The sequence below is a fragment of the Sus scrofa genome, chromosome 5 (assembly GCF_054392235.1).
Source record: "Sus scrofa isolate SSC_HxYL_T2T_F1_AM1 chromosome 5, Sscrofa_HxYL_maternal_Yorkshire_Landrace_v2.0, whole genome shotgun sequence".
Lineage (NCBI taxonomy): Eukaryota > Metazoa > Chordata > Mammalia > Artiodactyla > Suidae > Sus > Sus scrofa.
In genome coordinates, this window is record NC_139387.1 from 97,751,762 (window position 1) to 97,777,722 (window position 25,961).

Genomic DNA, 25,961 nt, shown 5'->3' on the forward strand with positions numbered 1-25,961 from the left:
CACTTACAGTCTGTGTCTGGTAATTGTGGCAGCAGCCAGCATGTGATTTCCCAGTACAGCTGTCAACATCACAGGGCCAAGAGCAGGAAGGAAGGGCAGGTCCCCACAGGCCCAGTGACAAGGGCATAGGAGTGAGTGATAATAACAGCTCCTGGCAGCCATGGAGCAGCTAATCAGGACCAGAAAATCTAGCATGAGTAGCAGGGTCCCAGAAAGCTTTCGGCCATCAACCCATCACACCCACACCCCCATACTCACATGTCCCCCACTGTCCCTTTTGTTAAAAGTTATAGCTATTTATCAAGCATAGCTACTAGAGTCAGAAGACCTGGTTTGAGTCTTGATTCCACCATCTGTTGGCTGTGTGACTTCAGACAAATTTCTCCAACCCTCTGTAACAGGTCTGCTAATTGTGGTGCTCGCCAGCACAGAAACACGGGGAGGAGTGAGTGACATCATGTGTAGGAAGTGCCACAGAGCCTGGAACATAGTAAATGTTCAATAAATGCGATGTGTGAAAATGAAACCAGTGCTGGAGCCAAACTGGGCCCACACATGAGATTCAAAATGGTTCCTATAATCAAGATGTGCTTGAACCTGGAGCAGGAGCAGGTCTCAGCAAATGCCACATCTCAGAGGAGATGTCTAGTCTGCCTGATTCAGGGTGAGTTTTTATTTTTTTTATTTTTTATTTTTATTTATTTATTTATTTATTGTCTTTTTGCCATTTCTTGGGCCACTTCCGTGGCATGTGGAGGTTCCCAGGCTAGGGGTCAAATCGGAGCTGTAGCCGCTGGCCTATGCCAGAGCCACAGCAATGAGGGATCCGGGCTGCATCTGCAACCTACACCACAGCTCACGGCAACGCCAGATCCCCAACCCACTGAGCAAGACCAGGGATCGAACCCTCAACCTCATGGTTCTTAGTCGGATTCGTTAACCACTGAGCCACGAAGGGAACTCTCAGGGTGAGTCTTTAAATTGATACAGGGTTGCACTCCAGGTGAGGGTCGGGGAGAGGGATGCAGCATCTGGAAACCTGGCAGGTGCATAGCACACTGCCAGGCAGAGGTGTGAGCATTCTGGAATGGAGGGAGGGTATAGCAGGGGCCGAAACACACAGGCCAGGAATCCAAAAAACAGGGGCTGAGGTTTGAGTGGATCACAAGGAGGGGAAATCAGTGATGATCCAACCAAGAAGTCTGGATGTAAAATTCCAAAGCGGTGGAGGTTGGCTGAAAAGATAAGCAAGATTGAATGAGAAATCCTCAGAAAATGGGAGACTTGAGTCAGTAGTTAAAGGAGCAGTGAGGAAGAAATTAAATGAACAAGAGCGAATGTGGTTGGTACAACAAGTTTCTGAAAGAGAGGGATCACGTGGGTAGTTAGAGTTAGTTTTGGAATGAAGGAGGCATTCTCTCCAAACAAGGAGAGCAAAGATGGAGAGAAACAGCATACTAGAGAAGAGGGAAGTTGAGGGACCCTTCGTCTGGCGATCTCAGTCAGAGAAGAATGAGACAGAGCAGTTTGGTGGGGATAGCGGGGGCCATGAGGCAGAGGCTTAAGGAGAAGGTGTCAAATGGAGATTGGGGAATTTGGTAGGAAGCCGCTTGGAGATGAGTCACTCCACCCTTGTGATTTTGGCATATCTGGAATGGACCTACCCAGGCTGCCTCAAATGGAAACTGAAAGTCGCCTCTGCTGGTGGCCTCAAATAGCAGAACCAAGCTCATCCTCCCCTGTTCCAGCGGACGAAAAGCACCTGCACCTGCTGTCCCCACTTCTACCACAGACTCTCTCCTCCACACCCACTCCCCTCTGGAGACCTTGCCCTCCGTGGTCACCCTGGCACCTTGGAGGCACTGCTGCTTTTTCTCACCAAGAAAATACACACCTCTTTGCTTCTCGCTTATCCTTTCCTTATTCTCTCCTTTTCTCTGGCAAGAGACCTTTTCTAGGTGTTTTTTGAGTCCCGTGTTTCTCAGATGTGCACGCAAATCATGGAGGGAATTTTCCTAATTGCATGTCATAATTCTGGAAGTTCTCTGTGGGGCCTGAGACTCTACATTTGTAAGAAGAGCCTAGATGATGCCGATGCTGTGGGCCCTTGTGCCAAGTCCATGACACTTACCTGACTTTGTCTTACTGCATAGTTCTATTGATGCTATTTCTCCCACTATATTTTGAGCTAGTTGAGGGTGACATTGGTATCTTTCTTCATATTATATCCTCCTAAATGCCTGGTGCATTGTATTGTTGGTGATGCCCAGAAATATCTGTGAGATTCATCATAAAACTTCTGCTTAGACTGGGCTTATCTTGCCTTCTCCCATATCTTTCCTTTATTAGAATCTCATCTCACTTCTGCTAAAGCATGAAACCTCAATCCTGGGCCCAATCTGTCACTAGAAGGACTCTACATACTAAAATGTTAATAATTTAAAGTATTATTTATCTCAAGAATATTTGAAAGAAGAAGATCCCTTGAGAGGTCAGAGTTTAACGTATACCTTACACCATAGTCTGTGCAGTGTTTCTTGTGTCCCTCTAGGTAATTAGTTTTATAGTACTTTGCTGAGTTAACAGCTCTCCTGGATATATTTGAACCATGGAGACGTGATCCCACTACAGAATGCTATTTAGAATTTTCATAATCTGAAAATCTTTTGTCATATACATATCAGAATTATATGGGCACTTATAATCCTTTTGCCTTTGCTTCTGAATAACCACCCACTCACCTGATAACCTGGAGGGGGCATTTTGTGATTCGGGCTTCACAACTTCCCACCTTCCTGCTGTCCTGGAGCTTCAGTGAGCATGATGATTTTAATTCTCTCCACGGTCCAGAGAACATCACGTAATGTGCTCAGACTTGGAAAATGGCCAAAAATAAAAATCCCTTCTAATCTTTCCCAGTGGAATTGGCATCTCTGTCCCACCCATCCTTCTCCTGAGGACTTGGGTGTTTCCTGCTTCAGTTTCTGCTTTTGAGAGTTGATGGACCTTGTAGTCAATATATAGCCAGCTGTCCACCCCTGGCTCCATGCCAAACAATGCTGATCCTGCTGGAAAGAGGGAGAAAAATCAGTTCATTTTATGTAGGAGGTCACTTGTTTTAATTGTCTTTATCATCCGAACTGCGACTTGCTGGAGGGACATTTCTGGCCCTCTGTGGACCACTTCCTTCATCCAAGTGACTCTCTGCCCATTCAGTCCTCCAGCCTGTGCTTTCTCTGTGGTACATGCCTCTGTGACAGGGAGGCACTGGGTTCTCATGATGGGGTCCCAATTAACACTTAATCAGTAAGGACATATTTTTAAAAAGATTTTAATTTAATTTTATTGTATTTTTTTGTCTTTTTAGGGTGGCACATGCCACACCCATGGCATATGGAGGTTTCCAGTCTAGGGGTCCAATCAGAGCTGTAGCCATTGGCTTATGCCACAGCAACAGCAATGCCAGATCTGAGCCACATCTGTGACCTACACCTTAACTCACTGAGCGAGGCCAGGGATCGAACCTGCGTCCTCATGGATAGTAGTCAGATTTATTTTCACAGAGCCACGACGGGAACTCCTTAATTTTATTTTTAAATTGTTTTATTGAAGTACAGTTGACTTATAATGTCTTAATTTCAGCTGTACAACAGAGTGGTTCAGATACATATATATATGTATGTTCTTTTTTTTTTTTTTTAAAGAACTTTATTTATTTATTTATTTTTTTGTCTTTTTGTTGTTGTTGTTGTTGTTGTTATTGTTGCTATTTCTTGGGCCGCTCCCGCGGCATATGGAGGCTCCCAGCCTAGGGGTTGAATCGGAGCCGCAGCCACCGGCCTACACCAGAGCCACAGCAACGCGGGATCCGAGCCGCGTCTGCAACCTACACCACAGCTCATGGCAACGCCGGATCTTCAACCCACTGAGCAAGGGCAGGGATCGAACCCGCAACCTCATGGTTCCCAGTTGGATTCGTTAACCACTGCGCCACGACGGGAACTCCTGTGTGTTCTTTTTAAAAATATTTTCCAATATGTTTTATCATAGAATATTAAATATAGTTCCCTGTGCTATACAATAGGATCTTGTTTTTTATCCAGTCTGCATTTGTATCTGCTAACCCCAAACTCCCACTCCATCTTTCTCTCCCGCCACCCATTGGCAACTACAACTTTGCTCTCTGAGTCTGTTTCTTAAAGGTTCATTTGGGTCATGTTTTATTTTAGATTACAAATATAAGTGATACATATGGTATTTATCTTTTTCTGTCTGACTTACTTCACTTAGTATGCTAATCTCTACTTGAATCCATGTTACTGTGAATGCATTATTTCATTTTTTATGACTGAGTAGTATTCCATTTGTGTATGTGTACTACACCTTCTTTATCCATTTATCTGTCAGTGGACATTTAGGTTGTTTCCATGTCTTGGCTAATTGTCAGTAGTGCTGCATGTATCTTTTTGGATTATATTTTGGTGTGGGTATATGCCTAGGAGTGGGATTGCTGGAATCATATGGCCGCTCTATTTTTAGTTTTTTGAGGAACCTCCATACTGTTTTCTATGGTGGTTGCACTAACTTATCAGTATGGACATATTTGAACAGAGGGGTCTTCCCAGGCCCTTGAGCCCACTCCATGTTGCCAGCCATTCCCTACACCTCTGCCTAAATTGCATCGTGACCAGAGGACACCATCTCACTAAATAAATCATAGCTTTGGGATCTACTTTGTCATAGAAGCCTCATGTAGGCACAGTAAGATTTCTGAATGTGTCTCTTTCTCAGAAGGCTATGTATAGCCTCCTGCCCCGAACCACTGAAGTTTAGAGCTGCATGTCATGGATGTGGGGCAATTTGCCAACAGAATAGAAATAATTGAGACAGTGAAGCCTTCAGAACTCTCTCCTTTACAGCTTCCTTGCCTATCATCTCAGTCTTCCAATGTCCACCTTAGTTTTTATTCTGGCCGCTTTAGTAGCCATTTGCCCTCACACAAGACACATGCATCGCATCGTGAGCGAGGGGGAGGCTCTCACTCAGCCATTTCAAAGGATCTTTCTTTAAGAAGGAGATGTTTGGGGTCTGAAACCCAAGAAATTGTAGGTGGAAAATATCTCACAGGTGTGCTTGAGGGTGGCCGCCTAGGGGAATTACTGAGTCCAGAGCAAAAATGACCATGTAGGCTGTTTCAGAAATTAACTTAATGTGAAAATAGACGTCATCTGACTTGCTTAAGTAGAAGTACAGGGAGCATGTGGCCCCAGATTTGGCTTCAATTTCCCTTTGAAGTTAATGGGCACGGCAAGTGCTAGTCTCATTGTGGCCCTCGGAGCAGTATGTTTTGCATATACAGGACTTTGTAATGAGATGCGGTGGTTATTTATGTTTCGGTACTCTTCCCTACAGACTGTAAAAAGGCACTTTGCTCAGCCCTGTCTAATCATTGCAGGTGTCAACACACTGAAGGTGAGTTTATGGGGCAGTAACCCTGCAGTTGTTATAAAAGAGCTTTTCCTGGAAAAAAAGATTTAAGCAATCATGTGAACTTCATTCTGACTGAGGGGGCCCCAGTGGCTTGATGATCCCCCAGTAACCATGTTTTTGTCAGGGTGGTAGTCAGTGTAGAGTGAGGCATAGGTGGGAAGGTTTCAGTTGAGGGTCATTTAACATATAGAACATGAGTCTCATGTTATCTCTTTCAAGGTCAAACTTAAATCCCTAAATCCGGTGTTTCTGTACACCAAAACACTCACTGGTCACTCCCTAAATTAAGATCTAGTTATTAAACATTTGCCAAATACCTACTAAATTCTAGATGCTGGGCTAGACTTTATAGAGTCAAAGATAAAAAGTTTAGGGACTTATCTTTAAGAGTTCTCTATCTAATTCTGAATCCCTATGCCAGTAATTTGTCTAGATGTGATTCACAAGCCTGGCTACTCAATGGACTCATCACTGTAGCTTTTAAAATATTGATGCTTGCAGAGTTCGTGGCACAGCGGAAACGAATCCAACCAGGAACCATGAGGTTGCGGGTTCAATCCCTGGCCTTGCTCAGTGGGTTAAGGATTCGGCATTGCTGTGAGCTGTGGTGTAGGTTGAAGACACCACTGGGATCCTATGTTGCTGTGGCTGTGGCATAGGCCAGCAGCAGCATCTCCAAATAGACCCATATGCCGCTGATGTGGTCCTAAAAAAAAAGACAAAGACCCCCCCCCAAAAAAAAATATATATATATATATATATATATGCTTGGCTCTCTTCCCAGATATATCAAATCAGAATCTCTGGGGCTGGGCTGCCAAAGCCATGTATTTAACAAGTTCTTAGGACAATTCCTATGCAGCCAGCCCTGTAAAACTCTGAAGATCTGAGTTTGGGGACCACTTACCAAAATAGCTTATTTAACACGGCAATACTATTATGTATGTTTTATTAACTGTGTTATATGTCAAGCTCATACAACCCAATCTAAAATTACTTAAAGAACTATTACTTCTTATAGTCTCAAAGTCAATCATAGTATTGTGTTCAAGCCTTTAATAAATCAGCATTTTTTAACCCTGAGTGCATTTTAGAATTTTTCTGGAGAGTTTTTAAAAAATGCTGATACCAGGTCCTCACTCTATACCAATTAAGTTAGAAACTTTACACACTAAGTCCTGGGTATTGACATTTAAAAAAAAAAATCTCTAATTGATTCTTATATGAATCCAGAAGAGAGACTCATTGGCTTAAATATTTGCTGTTGATGAGAATGAGGGAGCACAACTGTTATCTTCCTGGAACCAACAAGCACCTTTTGATAATTCCTTCCATTTGTATGGTTATCTTCAGTGTTCAGAGTGCTTTCGTCTGTCCACATAAATCTTGTAAACCTCTGCAAGAGGCCTTAGAGATGGTTTATGCCAGAGGTCAGCAAACATTTCCTGTAAAGGATTAGATAGTAAATATTTTAGGCTTCGTGAACCTTGTGTCACAACTGCATTAACTAGAATGGAAGCAGCCTTAGGCAATATGTAAATGAACAGGCATGGGGTGTGTTCCAATTAACTTTATTTACAAAACAGGTTGGAGTTGGATTTGGCCCTCAGGCTGTCGTTTGCTAACCCCTGGTCTAAACCAACACTCTAGTTTTACAGATGGGGAAATCGAAAGGTCCAATGGGTGTTGTAATTTGACTCAGATTTTATAGCTAGAAAAAGGCAAAAATATGCCTGAAGTTCAAATATTTAGACTTAAAAAAAAATCAGTGAATAGTGTTTTTAAAAATTCAAGCATTGAAAAGAGGGTTTTCACTAACAAATCATTATAAATCAACTCTAGTTCGATTTAAGAGAAAAAAAAATCAGGGTCTTCTCATTCTTGCCTTCTGTGTTTGTCTGGACTTAACTGTGTCTAGGTGACCTTGTGCATGTTTATTACTCTGTCCCTACTGCAAGCTCCTGGAGACTAGAGCTTGAACTTGTTCAGTGTTCTGTCCCCAGGGGCAGGGTACAAAGTAGTGCCCAGTACCTGTCAGTGAATTGAATATATCAGAGCCATGCATTTGGAGCTCAGTTTCATGTATTTATCTCAAGACAGCCTAACCCTGGCTAGTTCATTGACTTCCTTAACTAACTTTTGCTAATATCTAGCTTTACTAGCCAAGGGCTGGTGCTCTTTGTAACTTCAAATAGTATTTATATAATGACAGAAAAAGCCACAGTGGATAAAGCAAAGGTCAAAAGTCTAATTATTTTTTAATACATCCACCTTCATATTTGCCCAGAAAACTATAAGAAGTCACTGTGAGCACTCTTCTTCCTGATTTGTTTGCTCTTCACTTTTTCCCTCTGTGCAGCATGCAGGACACTCCACGGGCAATGTGTTTCTCTCATCTGTTACATCCAGAACCGCCCTCCCACCCTCACTGCCCCTAACCGCTGTGCAGACTCACTAGTTTGACCTTGGGAGGTACTGTTTACAGTTGGGTGAACTTGGGACTTTCCCTTTTGAGTCAAGCTGAGCAAATGGACAAGAAAACCCTGCAGAACCTGTTCAGCGATTTCAGACTGTAAGCAAGCAGCTCAGAGGGAATGGGGGTAGAGAGTACTTTATGACCCCAATTAACGTCTTCTCTCCCAAGGTTGTCAACACACCAGGCTGAGCAGCAGCCTGAGAAAGTGGCTCGCTTCCCAGGCAGGTTTGCTGGTTGGCCTCCAAGTAACACCACCCTGGGTGCTTGCTTAATGCAGGTGCAATGGGCTATCATCTTATGTCTTTGCCTTTTCAAAACTTGTTTTTCACACGCATATATATGCCCCTTCACACATTCATAGTTACTAATATCTCAGTGTGGAAAAAGAGAAGACAGAATGTTATGGTCATATGAGGGCAAACATCTTTCAAAAGGGAACTCATACTGGGGAAGACTGGGTCAAATGCTTGGGAAATAAGTGAGGAGGACAATTTAGCCATCAAATCTACGATGTGGCTCTAATGTCATATCATTTGCATGGCCACTGTACAGAACCACATTATTTGACCTTTAAAGTTTGTACATTGATAAATAATTTGAAAGATAGCAAAAAAAAAAAAAATGTAGTTCTCAACTTCTCCCTGTTGACAGACATTTGAGGAGAAAGGACACTGCATGTATATGTCATGGAATGAATGCATGAATGACACTTACATTTTTAAATAATGAAGATTCCTGATGAGTGGAATGGATGACACCTTTTATATGGATTCCGAGAGGAGGATTTTCTGTATGGAATGGAATTGCTAGAAAGTGGTGTTTGAGTTAGGGCTTGAAGGATGGATTTCCACAGTAGAGAGGAGGGTTAAGACCAGACAGACCAAACTGAAGGCTCAATCAACAGGGGCATAAGGGAAGTGCCATCTGGCTGGGGCAGGGCATTTTTTTCAAGGCATGGTGGTGCCTTGGTTGCAGAGTTAGGTGGAGGTGGCTGTGGGAAACTGAGTAATGGTATGGTGAAATCTCTGGGCCTTGGTTCAAATCCCAGCTCTGCTACTCTCGAACTATAACTTGGGGAAATTAGTTTAATCTCCCTGGACCTCAAATTAGTAAAATTGGCTAATAAAAGTGTCCGTCTCATGGGTTTCTTTGATGATTCAATGTGATAATCCACGTTAAACTCTCTGTGCGATGCTTGGCACACAATAAGCACCCAGTCAATAACAGCTACTACATTACGGCAGGTCCTGAAGGTCCTGGGATTTATAATTCCCCAGACAAGCTAGTACTCATCTTTCTTAGTCATTTGCTTGTGACCTAAAAAATCTCTTTGCAGACTACCGCTTCTTTCCACTCTTGTCTGTGATTCTTGTCCCCATCGTGGAGAGCTGTTCCATGGGCTCACAGTGGGATACTCTGAGAGTAAACATGATAACTAAACATCACGAGTCAGGACTTTGGAGCTCTCATCCCACTGCTATGCCTGACATGTTCTCCGTGCCTTTGACTGTCTAGATTTTACGTCTATAAAATGGCCTTTGATGCTGATACAGAGAGTGAATCAGCATCACTCCACCACCATCTTCCACTCCCTGAAAGGTATAAATGTCTAAGTAGGAATACTATATCTCTTTGGGTACTTTATTGCATGTGTAATTCTCAACTAAGAATTATAAAAGAAAAAAAAATTGGGCTGGGAGTATTCAAAAGAACCTGCAGGATATCTCCTTAAAGAAAAAGTTTATAAAAGAAACTAAAGCCCAGATGGTGGATATAACATGCAGAGCAGGAGATCTGATGCAAAGGGAGGGCTCCTTGTCCATCATGCTAATCCTACTTGCTGATTTATAGAGGTATTGGCTGCTTTATCTTCCTAATAATTAGGACCTTCAGTGAGGACTGAGAGTAACTCTCATTATTGGGTCCAGAAAGAATTATGCCAAGTAAAGACTCTGCAGGAAACATCTGTTATGCAAAGTGCTGCCTTCATAAGTAGAGAGACCCCATGGACAGTGTTCCCTCGCCTAAACTGGCGACATATCTGAATTGCCAGAGTATCTTCCGCCAGCCTCTATGCAGGGGCTGCTCCTTTGATGGGCCGTGAAATACCATTTAGGAGATGGGTTCATGTTTTCTTGTTGTTGATCCTTTCCCCTCACGGAGCCTGAGCCTTGGAGGGTTTGCTCTTATGCCATGTGCTCAGAAAGGTTTGCTCAGCCTGAGCCAGTCCATTGCTGGTTGCTGTGGCCAGAGTGTGCTGACTTACTGCGGTTTCCCTGCAGTGCCAGTGGGATCTTTTTCTTCATTTCTGTGCCTGAGAAGCAGTTCTTCTGGAGTAGCTTTGTGTGTGCTCCTCCATGAGTTTGCATGGCTGGATGGTGGATTGGGGATGTATGCATCCCACTCTCCCCCCTTGTGTCTGAGCCGTTGGATTTTACCTTCCAGGGCAGTCATAGCTTGGCTGAAACCCAGGGTGTCCTCTTGAGAGTCGGCTACTCTGTCCTGTGCTGTTTGGAGAGCCTGGAGAAGTTCTTTGGGAATCTTATCAAATTGTCTGATGAGAATAGTGGGAGCCTGTTTCCCAGAGCCAAATTGCCATTTTCAGCATCATCATTGCTTTTGGGTTTCCCTTGTTAAAAAGAAATGTAAGACAAACCTACTCATTTCCAGAGAAGCGTAGACTTTGGTAATGATGGTTCCAAGGAGCTTCACTGAGTAAATACCAGTCCTCCCAGGCTCATGATGCAGCTTCTCTGTTGACTTTGAACCTGAGTGAGACCAGGTGGTTTTATCATCTCCCTCTCTTCCTACCCATCCCTTCTTTCCTTCTGCCCCCCGCTCTCCCTGACATTTCTGATTCACAAAGGGTGGCCAGGCAGTGCTCCTAAAAAGGAGTTGGGCCAGGGAAGCTTTTGAAAGTATCTGGACGTCTAAAGATCCCCAGCAGTCACAGGGACCACATGGTGGTAAACAGTGTCCAAGAGAGACTGACCAGGCCTGAGCTCCAGGCAGACTTGACGCAATAATAACCATTAGCAAATATTGAACAGGTGCTGTTTATCAGGCCAGGGGTCAGCCGTTTATAGAGGTTTTATTATTTGATGTTCACAACATTCCAAGGGATTGTTTCTTCTGTTATTTCCATTTTACGAATGAGAACATTGAGGCTCTCAAAGGCTAAATGAGTTGCCTGGAACCACAGTTAGCGGTGGAGTCAAAATTCAGTCTCCAGGGCTGTTGGACCCTGGAAGCCGTAACCTTAACCACTGGGTTATACTGATTTAGTCTTGGTGGGTGGAGGCTGCTGCCAGTTTTAAGAATAAACTGTTTCTAGATGTAAATAAAACACAAATACTCCTTTTGAACTCCAAAGGACAAGAGGTTATCCTTGTGACTTTGATAGGAAATAGAAGACAGGTTGTGACGTGTTTGGGGTAATTCTTGGTATGTAAACACCTGTTCAGCTATTCTGGGGTTCGGGGATGGGGGTGAAGGGAACAGGGGGAGGGGGAGGCCATTATTGCAAAAACCATTTCCTGAGAGTGCGACTTCAGGAAATGCTGGAGTATTAAAAATACCACTTGTGTGGGAGCAGTGGTAGAAGCATGACTCATTTTCGGCAATTGTGTCCATAGGTCACAAAGGATTTGGGGAACACAGGGGATATTCATACACGATTGTGTTGGTAGGCGGTTCATTATGAAAGTTTCAGTAGGTTGAGCAGCCTGGTCACATTTCGAGAAGAGTGACATTTAACGTCCTCCGTGAAAATGGTGCAGTTTGACTCCTCCATTTATACATTGATGCACAAACCTCAGTTGCCCACCCCCTCCACGCAAGGCCTTGCGCTGGGTGCTTCGGGGAAACGCAAGAGGGATCCGCACAGCCCTGGCTCTTCAGTGCGGTGCTTATGCATTGGTTGCAGTGAAGCAAGTTTCTTTCTCTAATTCTTTCCTTCTTTTCACCTTGAAGTTTTGATGAAAGAAAGACTAGTCCTAAGAGGAAAACATTTTGCTTTATTTTTCCAGCACAAATAGTTTCCAAAAACCTGGTCTGGTAACTCCCAGGCTTTCCGGTCAGGATGCTGTGATGAGGAGGAAAGAATCAGGAGCTTGGCACAGGTTATGTACTTTTGGTCACTCTAGAATGAGCCAGGGTAGAGAGACTAGGAATTATTCATTTGAAATATGCCGAGAGGATTTTTTTGACTTTAATAGTTTAAACTCCTTTATATATAAAATTTGAGACATAATAGAATACAATAATACAATGATGGCCCATGAAACTACCTCCCAACTTGAGTACCAGAATAGTATCAACAACTTGCACCTCCCTGTGTGCTCCTCCTCTAGCCTAATGCCCAGTTGCTCTTCTTCCCTCGGAGACGTAGCCAGTATTTTGAATTTGCATTGACATGACAGTGTATGGACATTTCACATCTGTTAAAGTGTATGCGATGCCATGTTATGAGAGAATTGAAAGAAAAATAGCTTAGACCATGTCTGGCAGATCTGTGACTGAGTTTGCTTCCACACAGGGGCTCAACCTGCACACAGATGCAGTTGCTCCTGAAAGGGCTGCAGAGCACAGGATTGTGAGTTTGGGCCAGAAGGCATATAGATCTGGCTTCACCTCTCTTTGCCACTGACACGAACCAGCTGTTATGACCTCAGTCTAATAATGTGACCTCCTTGAGCCTCCGTTTCTTCATCTTAAAAATGGAGGTGAAGGAGTTCCCATCATGGCTCAGTGGTTAATGAATCCGACTGAGAACCATGAGGTTGTGGGTTCTATCCCCGGCCTTGCTCAGTGGGTTAAGGATCCGGCGTTGCAGTGAGCTGTGGTGTAGGTTGCAGACGCAGCTCGGATTCCAAGTTGCTGCGGCTCTGGTGTAGGCCGGTGGCTACAGCTCCGATTCGCCCCCTAGCCTGGGAACCTCCATATGCCGTGGGATCAGCCCTAAAATTGGCAAAAAGACCAAAAAAAAAAAAAAAAAAAAAAAATGGAGATGAAGTGAGAAGTACATTTCAGTGTCGCTGTAAGAATTAAAAGAATAAATGCACAGAAATTGCTGGGCATGTGGTTGGTATTCAGTTAAAGGTAGTCGGCAGTGGCAGTTCAGCTGGAAGGGAAAAATAACTCTTCGAAATACTGTACAGTGTCCTAATTATTATTAAGGAAATATACACAGTAAAAATTAATCTATATCACTTCTTTTGCTTTTTATTTTTTCCCTTTCTGCGGTCTTTTTCTCACTGTTTACCATTGGATCTTAACAGGTTTGCCAATTTTTATACAGGTCGTCAAGAGAAAAGTACCCCACACAGTAAATATTTTAGTCAGAATATGTCAGATATGACAGAACTCTAGGTTAAAAGTGTGATGTTTATAGTGAGCAAAACTAATGCAAACTAAATGTAACCATAGGAACTGATTTAATCATTCCTCTGTGGAGGTGGTATCTGATTAGCAAAATTTTGGTGGTTTGATGAATTCAATTTATGTTTTCAATTAAAATTTAAAAAATTCTAAATTTGTAGGTACCAGTACATAAAAGTAAAACAATATTTTAAAAACTCTTTTTATTTTTCCCCTATTAAGCAAAGCTCTTTTCCTCTTAGAAAAATTTTGGCTTTGAATAACATATAAAATATAGAAATATATATGTATGTACATATGGATATGTATGTATGTGTGTATTTGTGTATTTATTAAGTTTTCAAATTCTTTTTGCTGAATTTGACAAAGAAAGTGGTACTCAACTGTGAATTGTTACCTATGAGTTATCTGGAAAACACATCTTAGGGATTTTTCAAAACTAACTGAGCTCATTCATTCAACAGAATATTCACCAAATATTTATTGCATAGATATTATGAAACGAGAGTATTTTTAGGGGCTAGAGATAAGTCAAAAACATGCCAGGGAACATGAAACTCAAGATGCCTTTTTTCCCTTGTGTGATAGTTTTCAAGTTGTATTTTAATCACAAAGTCAGTGTGTTTAAGAACGATCCATTTGAATACCCATTTATAATAGAAACGTTAGAAATTTAGTTATAGAATCATACATTTCCTTAATAGATAAATATGTGGAATATAAAGAATAGGTGGGATTGAAATGTATTTTGTCTGCCTTAAGAGCCAGTGCATTTTACATACGGTTTCTCAGTTATTCCTGTGATTATGGGAGATGAGTGTTCATATCCTCATCTTATTGATGAAGAAACTGTGATTCTGAGAGACTGTGGGATGTGTTCTGGATTCAAAGCTAGGAAGAGCCACCATCAGTACAAAGTGACCTTCAGGTTTTATTCCAAAGTCTCTTTTCTCCTATTAGACATTTCCCTTTTCAAATCAGTAAAACAACAACAAAACAAAACAAAAAAGAAAACCAACCAAAAATGACTCTTCTCATCTATGTTAAGTATTGTTTTGGAAGTTCTAGCCAATGCAAGAAGATATTTAAAAAGTCAGAAGCATTCATATTTAAAAACAAAATTAAATGTATTGCATACTTTTAAAAACTAAAATGGAAACTCTAAAAAAAAACCATAGGCATCAATAAAGCAGAGGGCTAAATACGAATATATACAAATCACGATGAGCCCCTTATCTCAAGTCATAATAATGACATAACATCTAAATTATTTAAGAATAAGTATTCTTATAAGAGAGTTGTATCTCCTATTTAATGTAGACAAGTTTTACTGAATAATTTTAGAGAGGACCTAGGGAGAGGTGAACTGTTATCCTTGAGGGGACGATAAATCAGAAAGACTTGTATTTCAGTCAACTTAAAGGTTGGACATAACCTACATCAAAAAAACAGTTTCAAATGATGCAACTGACAAGGGCTTAATCTCTAGAATATATAAGCAACTTATACAACTCAACAGCAAAAAAACCAATCAATCAATGGAAAAATGGGCAAAAGACCTGAATAGACATTTCTCCAAAGAAGATATACAGATGGCCAACAAACACATGAAAAAATGCTCAACATCGCTGATTATAAGAGAAATGCAAATCAAAACTACCATGAGATACCACCTCACACCAGTCAGAATGGCCATCATTAATAAATCCACAAATGGCAAGTGCTGGAGGGGCTGTGGAGAAAAGGGAACCCTCCTGCACTGCTGGTGGGAATGTAAGCTGGTACAGCCACTATGGAGAACAGTTTGGAGAGACCTTAGAAATCTATACATAGAACTTCCATATGACCCTGCAATCCCACTCTTGGGCATCTATCCGGACAAAACTCTACTTAAAAGAGACACATGCACCCGCATGTTCATTGCAGCACTATTCACAATAGCCAGGACATGGAAACAACCCAAATGTCCATCGACAGATGATTGGATTCGGAAGAGGTGGTATATATACACAATGGAATACTACTCAGCCATCAAAAAGAATGACATAATGCCATTTGCAGCAACATGGATGGAACTAGAGAATCTCATCCTGAGTGAAATGAGCCAGAAAGACAAAGACAAATACCATATGATATCACTTATAACTGGAATCTAATATCCAGCACAAATGAACATCTCCTCAGAAAAGAAAATCATGGACTTGGAGAAGAGACTTGTGGTTGCCTGATGGGAGAGGGAGGGAGTGGGAGGGATCGGGAGCTTGGGGTTATCAGACACAACTTAGAATAGATTTACAAGGAGATCCTGCTGAATAGCATTGAGAACTATGTCTAGATACTCATGTTGCAACAGAAGAAAGGGTGGGGGAAAAACTGTAATTGTAATGTATACATGTAAGGATAACCTGACCCCCTTGCTGTACAGTGGGAAAATTAAAAAAAAAAAAAAGCTAAGATTAAAAATAAATAAATAAATAAATAACAAAAAAAAAACTCAATAGAATTTTTAAACCTAGCAGTGATTACAATTTCCTTCTGCAAAAATAGACTTTTTTTTTTTTTTTTGGCTTTTTAGGACTGCACCTTCAGCATATGGAAGTTCCCAGGCTAGGGGTTGGATCGGAGCTGTAGCTGCCAGCCTACACCACAGTCACAGCAACGCCGGCTCTGAGCCGCATCTGCAGCCTGTCCCACAGCTCACAGCAGCACTGGTTCTGTAATGCACTGAGCGAGGCCAAGGACCGAAGCCAAGTCCTCATGGGTAGTAGTCACATTTGTTGCTGCTGAGCCACAACGGGAACTCCCTAAGACATCATTTTTTGAGCACGTAACGGAATGGCAGGCATTATTCTAAATGTTTTACACAGACTGAAAATGAATACCTTTCCTAATAAAGACATCCTTACTATCCCCGCTTTACAAATAAGGCAACTGAGGCCAAGGGAAGGTAAATAACTTGTCCAAGGTCACAGGATGCCTAATAATGTGGCGAGCCAGGGGTCTCAAAGCCCAGGGCCCGTGCCCTGAACCCCGCCGTGCTCAGCGAAGGACATTAACTTAGCACTTGGCGAGGGGGAATGGAGCTGATCCTCCCCAAATACGCATCTGAGTACACAGTCCAGAAATAAGCCTGCTGTATAGACGAATACAGTAAATAATGAGACATCTTGAAAGAACAGGGAAAGAATTATTTAATACTTATTACTTAGCCTTCTTAGCTAACACTTTTTGAAAAAAAAATGCTGTAATTCCCCAATTTCTTACCTCATGATCAAAATAAATTTGGAATGGCTAACATGATAGGTTAACAGAAAACATAACAGAAAATAGGAGTTATCGCCTGTCAGGTGTCTGAAGAAACCATTATTATTATTATTATTATTATTGACTATGAAGCGGCAGAAGAAATCACAAAGGGAAAGACTGACAGATTTGGCTACAGAAGGACTTGTAAACACATGGACCACAACAAGAACAAAATAACTCAGGTCACCAGATGGGAAAGGATCATATCAGACATGACAAACAGGCCATCTGTGGTGAAAACCCTCAAAGGAGAAGTGAGAGCAGTGGGCTGGTTCTGCTGCACGTGCGGGGCCGCAGGAGCGGAGAGGACCCGCCTCCGGCTAGGGGAGCAGGGCCGGCGTCACGGGGATGCACCTGGGGCGTCCCCACTGCACGTGACCTGTGAACAGGGAGAAGGGGGCTGAGCTGGTGGCTGCTGAGGTCTGGCGAGACTCTGGAGACTGGAGAGTTGGAGTGGTCCTAGGGCAGGAGGTGGTCACCCAGAAATCTCATCTCTGGGAGGGTCCTTTCTTCCAGAGGGCAGCAGAAAGGAAAAACTGAGGGGATACCGCCTGGATTTGGAAGGAATTGCGAGAGCAGTCCCAGAAAATCCACCTCAGTGACAAGGCTTCTGTGGGCAGAGAAGGTGGTGAAATAGTGTTTCCCAGAGTTCCATTGGAAAATGGAAGAGTCTGCACACAGGAGTGACAGGATCCCCTGGCAGGTGGATTTTTCTTTGCTGTGAATATCTCCTTTATGTGATGATGGCAGGGCAGTGATTTCTAAGGACAGTCCCAGGACTCGGGAGATCACATGGGCACTTGGAGGAAAATAGAAGCTTCAAGGCATCTCCTGGGCCTTCCCGTGAATAGCTCATGCGAGACATGGGAAAAGACACGAATAAGCCGCCCCACAACTGCAGTGACGACCAGCAAGGAAACAGAGAACGATGATCTCCTTCACAAGCACATGAGGCTGAAACAGCACTTGGAGAAAATGACTGTGTGTCTAACAAACCAACCTCCTTTTACTAAATCTAAGCTCAGTGCCGGCAGGGAGGTTTGGGTTTTGTTTGCTGCTCTCCTGTACCCAGAAGAGTGATTGGCCTTGGTAGACACTCAATAAATATTTGTTAAATGTAAAAGACCACACTTAGCTGTGCCGTTTGTGACAAAAGCTTGGTAACTCCGACATCGCCAATGGCATGCTAAACTGGGTCAACATTTTGGGAAAACAAGAAAACAAAGCGGGGTATCACTGTACACATGCAAATGTTCAAATCTTCTGAATCCATCAGTGTACTCTTGGGAATTTATTCTAAGAAAATAATTGAACATCAAAACAAAGCTCTATGTATGAACTTCTGTAACACTAGAAAAAAAGTCAAAAAGCAGAAAAAGAGCTTAATGAAACTACATGTATCATATCAATAAAAGAGCACTTATCCATTTTAAAGTGGTAATTAAGAGGACCATAGAGACGTAGAGAAGGATTCTGTGGGAAGTGAATAAAGCAGGAAATAGAGGAGCCTTCCTGCTGCCTCCAGTGCCCCTTGTCAGAGCACATCCTCCTGCTTCTCCGAATCTTGCTACTGTGGGTGCAGACCCTGTAGACACTGACAAAGCTCCCATTGTCACCAAGATGCTGCCACATCCATCAAGTCAGACTCCTGCCCTTGTGCCACTAGATGGGATTCCCCCTTCGTGTCACCTCTCCTGCAGCGGTCCCCACATAATACAACCTTGTCTTTTCAGGGGAGTCAGAAACCGTTAGTTGTTCATGTTATGTTGACCTCTGGCTTCAAGCCTTGTTCCAAATCCTCACACTCCTCCCAGCCCTCTTCAACTACAAGTATGTGTCCCGATCTCACTTGCTTAACTTAGGTTTTCTTCGAAGGCCTCGTGGTTCCTCATGTGCATCAACCCCAGCCGGCCTGACTCTGCAGGTCCAGGCGTGCCTGAATCCTCTGGTGGCAGGGACCACTTAGGCGCAAATGAGGACCACAAATGTGAAAGTCATTTCTTCGTTAAGTGGTTGAGATGTGACGTGTGCTTTTATTTGACCAATTTAAAAATATTTTATACTTATATTTTTAATGTAAAATATAATGTAATATATAAAATGTAATGTTGAATATAGGAAAAAACTCAATCACTGCTATCTGTTAATTTCTTGACAGTTCTTGAGGTACCATTTTGTGCTATAGTCTTGTATTTTTAAACTGAATTTGAAATATTACTAATATAAGGCATGTTTGAAACCATTGGAAGATTTATAAAGAGAAGTTGATAATCTTCTCTTATTGTGTCCAATCCATTTTTCCTCCTCTGAAAAACACATATTGATAGTTCGATGTATGAGTTTCCACACGTTTCTTTTTCTTCATGTTTTAGAAATAAACCTAAATTCATGTTCTCATATATGGAGAGGCTGTGTGTGTATGTTGGTGGAATCAACGTAGACACACAAATTAGAAACTTGCTTTTTTTTTACTTACTAACTCATCTGGACATCTCTTCTGGTCAACGAATATAGATTGACCAATTGTCTTTATAGTAGCAGAATATTCTGTAGTATGAATGACTCATGGTTAATTCAATTATTTCCCTCTTTTTGGATATTCAACCTAATTTTTGTGATTATTGTATTTTAGAATGTTATAGTATACTTACGTATACATGTTATAAATAAACATGATTACAAATACCTATGTACTTATATATACATGCATAAAATTTGGGTCCTTTTGTTTCTCTCAAATATGATGTGAACATTGATCCAGCACGTGTTTCTCATTTTAATATATGTTGGTTTGTTTCCCATAATGAGGTGGCGGTTAACAACCCATCACCCATGTGTTGAGTGAGCATTTTCATTTCCTTACCTCTTCACCGAAACTGAACATATCTAAATTTTTGCCAGTTTGATGGGTGGGGAAGAAATGGAATCTCATCATTATTTTAATTAGCGTTTCCCAACTATGTGTTAGGCTGTGTATGTTTGCATAAGGTTATTGTCTTTGGCGTTTCTCTTTTTGGTAACACTGTACATATACTTGCCCATTTTTCCTTTGGGATGTTAAGTAGTTTGCTTATCGAGGAGCAAAATAGGAGCTTTTTATCACATGCATTACAGTATGTGATAGAGGAAAGGAAAATCTTTTCCCTCTATCCTAGAGTCCTTGTCTGAGGCCCCATAAATTAAACTGACAAAAGACAAGTTAATAAGAGAAAAGCAGATAAATGTTAACATGTGCGTTGTGCATACACATGGGAATACTCAGTGATGAGTAACTCCGAGGAGAGGTAAGAACTTGGCACTTACATAGTATCTTAACCAAAAACAGAAAAAAAAATTTTTTTGCAGAAGTGACAAGACAAAAAGGACTTTGAGTTTCTAGGGTGGCAAATTGTGGGACGGCAAATACATGGGAGAACTAATGGAAGGTAAAGGCTCGCTGGTGAAGTTTGTCGAATGGATTTCTCTGGTGCTGTCTCTGGGATGGTCAGGTTCTAGAGTGTCTCCAGCGATGAACTTCTCTCCTTCCTGGTAGAGAGGCGAGGGGGAGGGGGCACCTTTACAAGTGTATGTCCTGCTTTCAGTCAAATAGGAGGGGGCAGAGGGTTTTTCTGGTATCTCTTTCTTCTCAGTTGTCTTCAGCTCCAAATAATCCTTATGCCAAAGAGGCTTATTGTTTACCTTTTAAATTTATTTAATGGTATCTTTTGTCATGAAAAAAGTTTAAATGCATAAAGTACATCTCTCTTTTCCTTAGTGATTTCTGGGTGTCTTCATTTGTTTTTAGGAAGACACTCCTTCCCTAGATTATGCAAATTATTTTCTAAATTTTCTACTTATTTTGTTTCATTGTTTACTTTTAAATAGTTTTCTAGAGATCCAGCCTTACTTTTCTTCTTATTTTTCTCACTGTTCTTTGAAGATCTCATTTTCTCCCATGGTGTGAGACTCTGACTCTACCCTGATGTCTTCTAAATCTGTTTTCATCTAGTGCTATAACTCTTAACCACATCTCCAGAGCAAGCCTCTTAAATCGAGCACCTCACGTACAACAAACAAACTTACGATTGTACCCCTGTCCTCATACATTTTATTCCTGCCTCTTTAGTCATGGATACACCACCGTTACCAGGAGCCAGTCCAGAAAACTAGATGGGGTCCAGCAGCCTTCTTTTACTCTTAAATCTCTTACTTCTTTCATGTTAATTTCTCTGGCATCTGTCCACTTCTCTTTTCATTTCAACTTCCTGTACAATTGCAAGTCTCCCAACTGCCTTTTTTTTTTTTTTTTTTAGGGCTGTACCCGGGGCATATGGAGGTTCCCAGGCTAGGGGTCAAATCGGAGGTGCAGCTGCTGGCCTACACCACAGCCACAACAAGTTGGGATCCAAGCCATGTCTTCGACCTACACCACAGCTCACAGCAATGCTGGATCCTTAACCCACTGAGCAAGGCCAGGAATCAAACCCACCTTCTCCTGGATCCTAGTTGGCTTGTTAACCACTGAGCTACGACAATGACGATGGAACTCCCAACTGCTTTTCTTAATAGTATTTCCCCCATTCAATTTAACTTTGAAATTATTTTTAAAATTATCTTTCTGAAATACAAATCAGACTAGACCTGAAGTCCTAAAAACCTTCAATGACTTTTCCCTTCTAAGAAAAGTCTAAATTTCTAGGCATGACCTAAAAAGCACTAATGAGAGCAAACTTCTTGAGAGCAAGTCCACTTCTTACCAATTTTGGTATAACAAAGTGTTTAGTACATATATGTATAAAAAAAAATTCTGGGAAAAAGCTCTCAAATACATGTATTCTATTAATATCAGAAGCTAGAATTAATTTTATATGTCTCCTTTGTAGCTATGTGAGTAGTTTTCTAATGAATCATAAATAAGAACCAGGATTACACTGGATGCCGTAAAAAAGGAGGCTCAAGAGAATAAAATCTTTTGAACAGTATCATGATATCTGCAATTAATTTTCAAATGATTCAGCAAAAAATTCCATATATCATATATATATACACATATATGTGTGTACATAAACATATATATGTATGTGCATATATGGAGAGAGAAAGAGAAAGCAAATTTGGCAAATGTTAACAATGAGCATAGGTTAGCAGTATACAAGTGTTCATTGTACTACACTATTACTTTTTCTGAAGGTTTGAAAATTATTAAAAGAAAATATTAGGAAAAAGAACTCCAGGGAGATCTCTTGTGGCACAGTGGGTTAAGGCTCTGGTGTTACCACTGTAGCAGCTTTGGTCACTGCTGTGGCCTTGGTTCAATGGCTGGTGCAGAAATGTCCACATGTTATGAACGTGGCCAAGAAAAAAAAAGAAAAAAACACTTCAACAGCAGTGTTTGAAACATGCATTTTAAAACAGTCTCAACTAATATTAAATAGTTTTGAAAATCTTTTCTGATTCAGTAAGAAATTTATATATAATTTTAGTTTTGTAGTTCTTTATTTATAAAGAATGTTTTTCATATGTTTATAAGAACTTTTATTTTTCCTTTTATGAATGATCTTTGTCCATGTTTCTAGAGGAAGTTTATTTCTTAAGAGCCTTTTATATATGATATAAATGTATTAATACTTTGCAATATATAAACAAATAACTCTGAAACATATGTCATTATATGAGAATTTCATATGTTATAGAAAAATATTCCACAAACCAATGGAAAAGGGAAGAACTGGAAAAGTTAGCAGACTCTTTGTCACGTAGACATGTGAGATTTTCTTACTAAAATTTTTACCAAAATTAATGCAATATGATTGAAAACTTGATTGCAAAAAAGCTGAAATAAGGGAGTTCCCGTCGTGGTTCAGTGATTAACGAATCTGACTAGGAACCATGAGGTTGCAGGTTCGATTCCTGGCCTTGCTCAGTGGGTTAAGGATCCGGCATTGCCGTGAGCTGTGGTGTAGGTTGCAGACGCGGCTTGGATCCCGCATTGCTGTGGCTGTGGTGTAGGCTGGCGGCTACAGCTCCAATTTGACCCCTAGCCTGGGAACCTCCATATGCTGCGAGTGTGGCCCTAGAAAAGGAAAAGAAAAAAAAAAAAAAAAAAAAAAAGCTGAAACGAATACAGGTAATTATTGGTTGATCATGGGACTGAAAAGAACTTTTCATAAAAATGATGGAGGAAGGAACAAAGAAAGAACTGGCAATATAGTTGGTTACATACCAACCTAAAAAAAATACTTACATAAACAGCAAAGAGGTGAAATCCTTAATATAAAGAGAACTCTTGAGAAATCAAAACAATCACATCACAATAGAGAAAAACTTTAAAAGGACAAAAGCGGAAAGAAATCCAAATGCCTTAAAAGCATAGGAGCAGCTATTTTAAAACGGACTCCAGGGCTTTGCTTTGTTAGTTTACAGCAGTTTGTATGAGGGAGCGTCACCCTCAGCTGATGACGATCCAGAAAAGCAGCAGTGATGCTTTTGGAAATGTTAATGTAATATCCAGCGCCGGAGCAAGAACCCAGCAGACAAGAGGGCAGACTGTCCAGCCTTACTTGGCACTGGTCAGGCCCTTATTAAAGTAATGCAATCAATGTGGAGTTCCACCCTTTAAAATGCATGTAGAGAAACGAGAGAGGGTCTCCTACCAGGCACCACCAAGATGATCACAAAGCCAAACCAATCGGGGAAGATTAAGGGGATTGTATTTATTTAGTCTAGAGAGAAAAAAGCTAAATGCTGAATAAATAGTTATTTTCAATTATATAAGTATGTGAAAAAATGATTATCCTGAGGAAAAGCAGATTATTTTATCTGTATGATAGACAGCGAACTAAGAGGAATATGATTAAATTGCACTGAGACTCTAATTAACTTTAGGCCTTGCAAAACTTCAGGGCAAACCAACAAAGAAACAAAGGAACCCCTGCCTTTGTATATCTTTGTGAGTAATTTAGACAACTGCCCATCTTGTGGCTTAGTTATAGAATAGCAGGTGGCTGAGTCCTTGATTAGAATTATAGGTTTATAGAACCTTAGAACTAAAAGAATAGCTTCAGTAGATTAAAGTTTCTCATATATTTTGTAGATTTCTGTAGCCACCCACTCACCAATAGCATATACAAAGGAAAGTATAGGATATGAAGCCTTGGAAGTTAAAAGGTTTATCATGGTCAGGGAGCTTTTTAAATCATTTGCTCAAATAATGTGAACAGATCTTAGTTATCTGGTAGGAAAAAAAACAAACTGTAAATTAGGGCAGGGCAGTACTGTGATTCTTAATCTTTTTCCAGGCTATGGATAAAAACTTGTCTTTTATCCCAAGAAAAATACATATAGTTACATGCATATATCACTGGCACTCAGGGCCCCCAAATATAGTGGTCAAGGTGGGGGTAGTGTGACATAGTGGTAAAAGCACCACAATTGGACTTCTTATACTTAAATCTATATTGAAATCCTAACTTTTCCACTTATTAGCCTTCCAGTCTTAAGAATGTTAGTCAATTTCTCCATGTCAGTTTCCTCATTCTAAAATGGGGATAACCTCTCTTCTGGAATTTTTTTCATAAACATCACTTAGGTAAAAAAAAATAAAAATATTTTTAAAGTAAACGACCTCACACATAGCAGATGCTATTAAAAATGTTTTTCCGTTTTCATGTTGTGATTCCCTGTAAAAATTTGATAATAAAATTTATTCAATAGGTAATGATTGATGTTAAAAAGTGAAAAACTAAGACATTCATTGTACTTAGTAATCATTATATTACTTTCGATCATTTTTTCTGTTCTTTGTTCTCGTGTGTAAGATTGTTGTAGAGGACTTGTGTACAGGTAGTGATAGAGATGATATTTATTAGGGTAGGTCAAGGTCAGAAAGTCATAGTTCATCATTATAGGTTATTTCTTAGGTTGTTTTTAATTTTATCCTTTTATTTTTTAGTGTTTTCTATAGGATCACAATATTTATCCCCACCTCATCACTGTCTCATTTGAAATAACATGATACTACCTCATATATAAGCCAACCATCCTACAACAATATACTTCCATCCACCCTCTCCAGCCTGGGCTCCCATGACCCTAATATATTTTACTTCTACGTGATACCAGCGTACAAAATATTGCCATCACTTTTGTTTTAAATAGTCATTTTCTGCCAAATATATTGAGAAAAAGAAAAAAAAAGACAGCTTCCACATTTATTATCTCTGGGGTGCTTCAGTATTTCCTGTAGAGCTGAGTCCTTCACTGCCCTCTGTCAGCCTCAAGAACCTCCTCTAGCGTCTATATGGTTTGGGTCTCTGGCATTAACTTCTTTCAACCTTAACAGTCTGAAAACATCTCCACTTTAGTCCCATAATTAAATGCTATCTTTGCTGGTTATAAAACCCCAGACTGACAGTCCCCCTTCTTCAGCACCCCAACGATGTTATTCCACTGCCCTCTGACCTACTTCGCTTTGATGAAACGCAAATACCCCCATCTTTGTTTGTACGAAGTGTCTCCTCTTAACTCATTGTGTATGAGAGTTTCTCTTTATCTGTGATTTTCAGCAATTTGACCAAAATATACCCCAGTGTTGTTTGGCTTGTGTTCTTCTTGCTTGAGATTCACTGAGTTTCTTGGATTCCAGGGTGAATATTCCTAATCAAGTTTGAAACCTCCTCTGTCATTGGCTCTTAAAATATTTTTTCTCTCTCTCTTCTGGGGCTTGCAGTTGCATGTCTGTTAGACCATTTGGTTTGATCCCTTAGGTCACTGATGCACTCTCTGTTCTTTTTCCTTTCAATCATTTTTTTCTCTGAGATTCAGACTGGAAAATCTCTACTGACCTGTCTTTAATTCTACTGATGATTTCTTCTGAAGTGTATGATCTTTCTGTGTTAGTTCCTCTAGTAAGCAAAATTAAGGGTGGGCTTAAAGTTCCAAAGATATGCTGGAAAAATGTCTGTGATGGATAAAAAGATAAGGGCACAGAAGAAGGAAGAGAGAACCTTCAGACTGTCATTAAAATTTGATGCCTGTGAAGGAGATGAAAAGGAGAAGGAAGGATGATTAGATAGGAAATTTGGACTTGTACGCAGAAGTCAAAAAGTTTTGCAGGGCAGGTGGGAATTTCACAGTCCAAAGTTACCCTCTGGAGGAGTTCAACAACTCGGGAAGGAACCTGCATTAATTACCCCTGTCATGCTCAGCCATTGGCTGGGAGCAGCCTATAGGAGTCTTTGCTTTGGTGCAAATGCTGTGACAGATCCAGAGAAATAATAGCTGGGCTATTAGTTTTGCTCCATGCAGCAGGAGATCTGAACAGTGCATATTT

At 40.9% G+C, this 25,961-nt stretch overlaps 1 protein-coding gene across 2 annotated transcripts in view; it reads left to right on the forward strand.

Annotated features, from left to right (window-relative positions):
- The window catches only part of LOC102159120 (uncharacterized), a 654,277-nt gene that overhangs the window by 23,966 nt on the left and 604,350 nt on the right, over positions 1–25,961 (forward strand). Inside the window, exon 2 of one of the 2 annotated variants that reach the window (XR_014804455.1) lies at positions 402–664. The exons of the other annotated variant lie outside the window; for it this stretch is intronic. The gene's annotated coding sequence lies outside the window, so the exon portion shown is untranslated. The remainder of the gene's footprint in view (positions 1–401; positions 665–25,961) is intronic. 2 annotated transcript variants of the gene reach the window in all.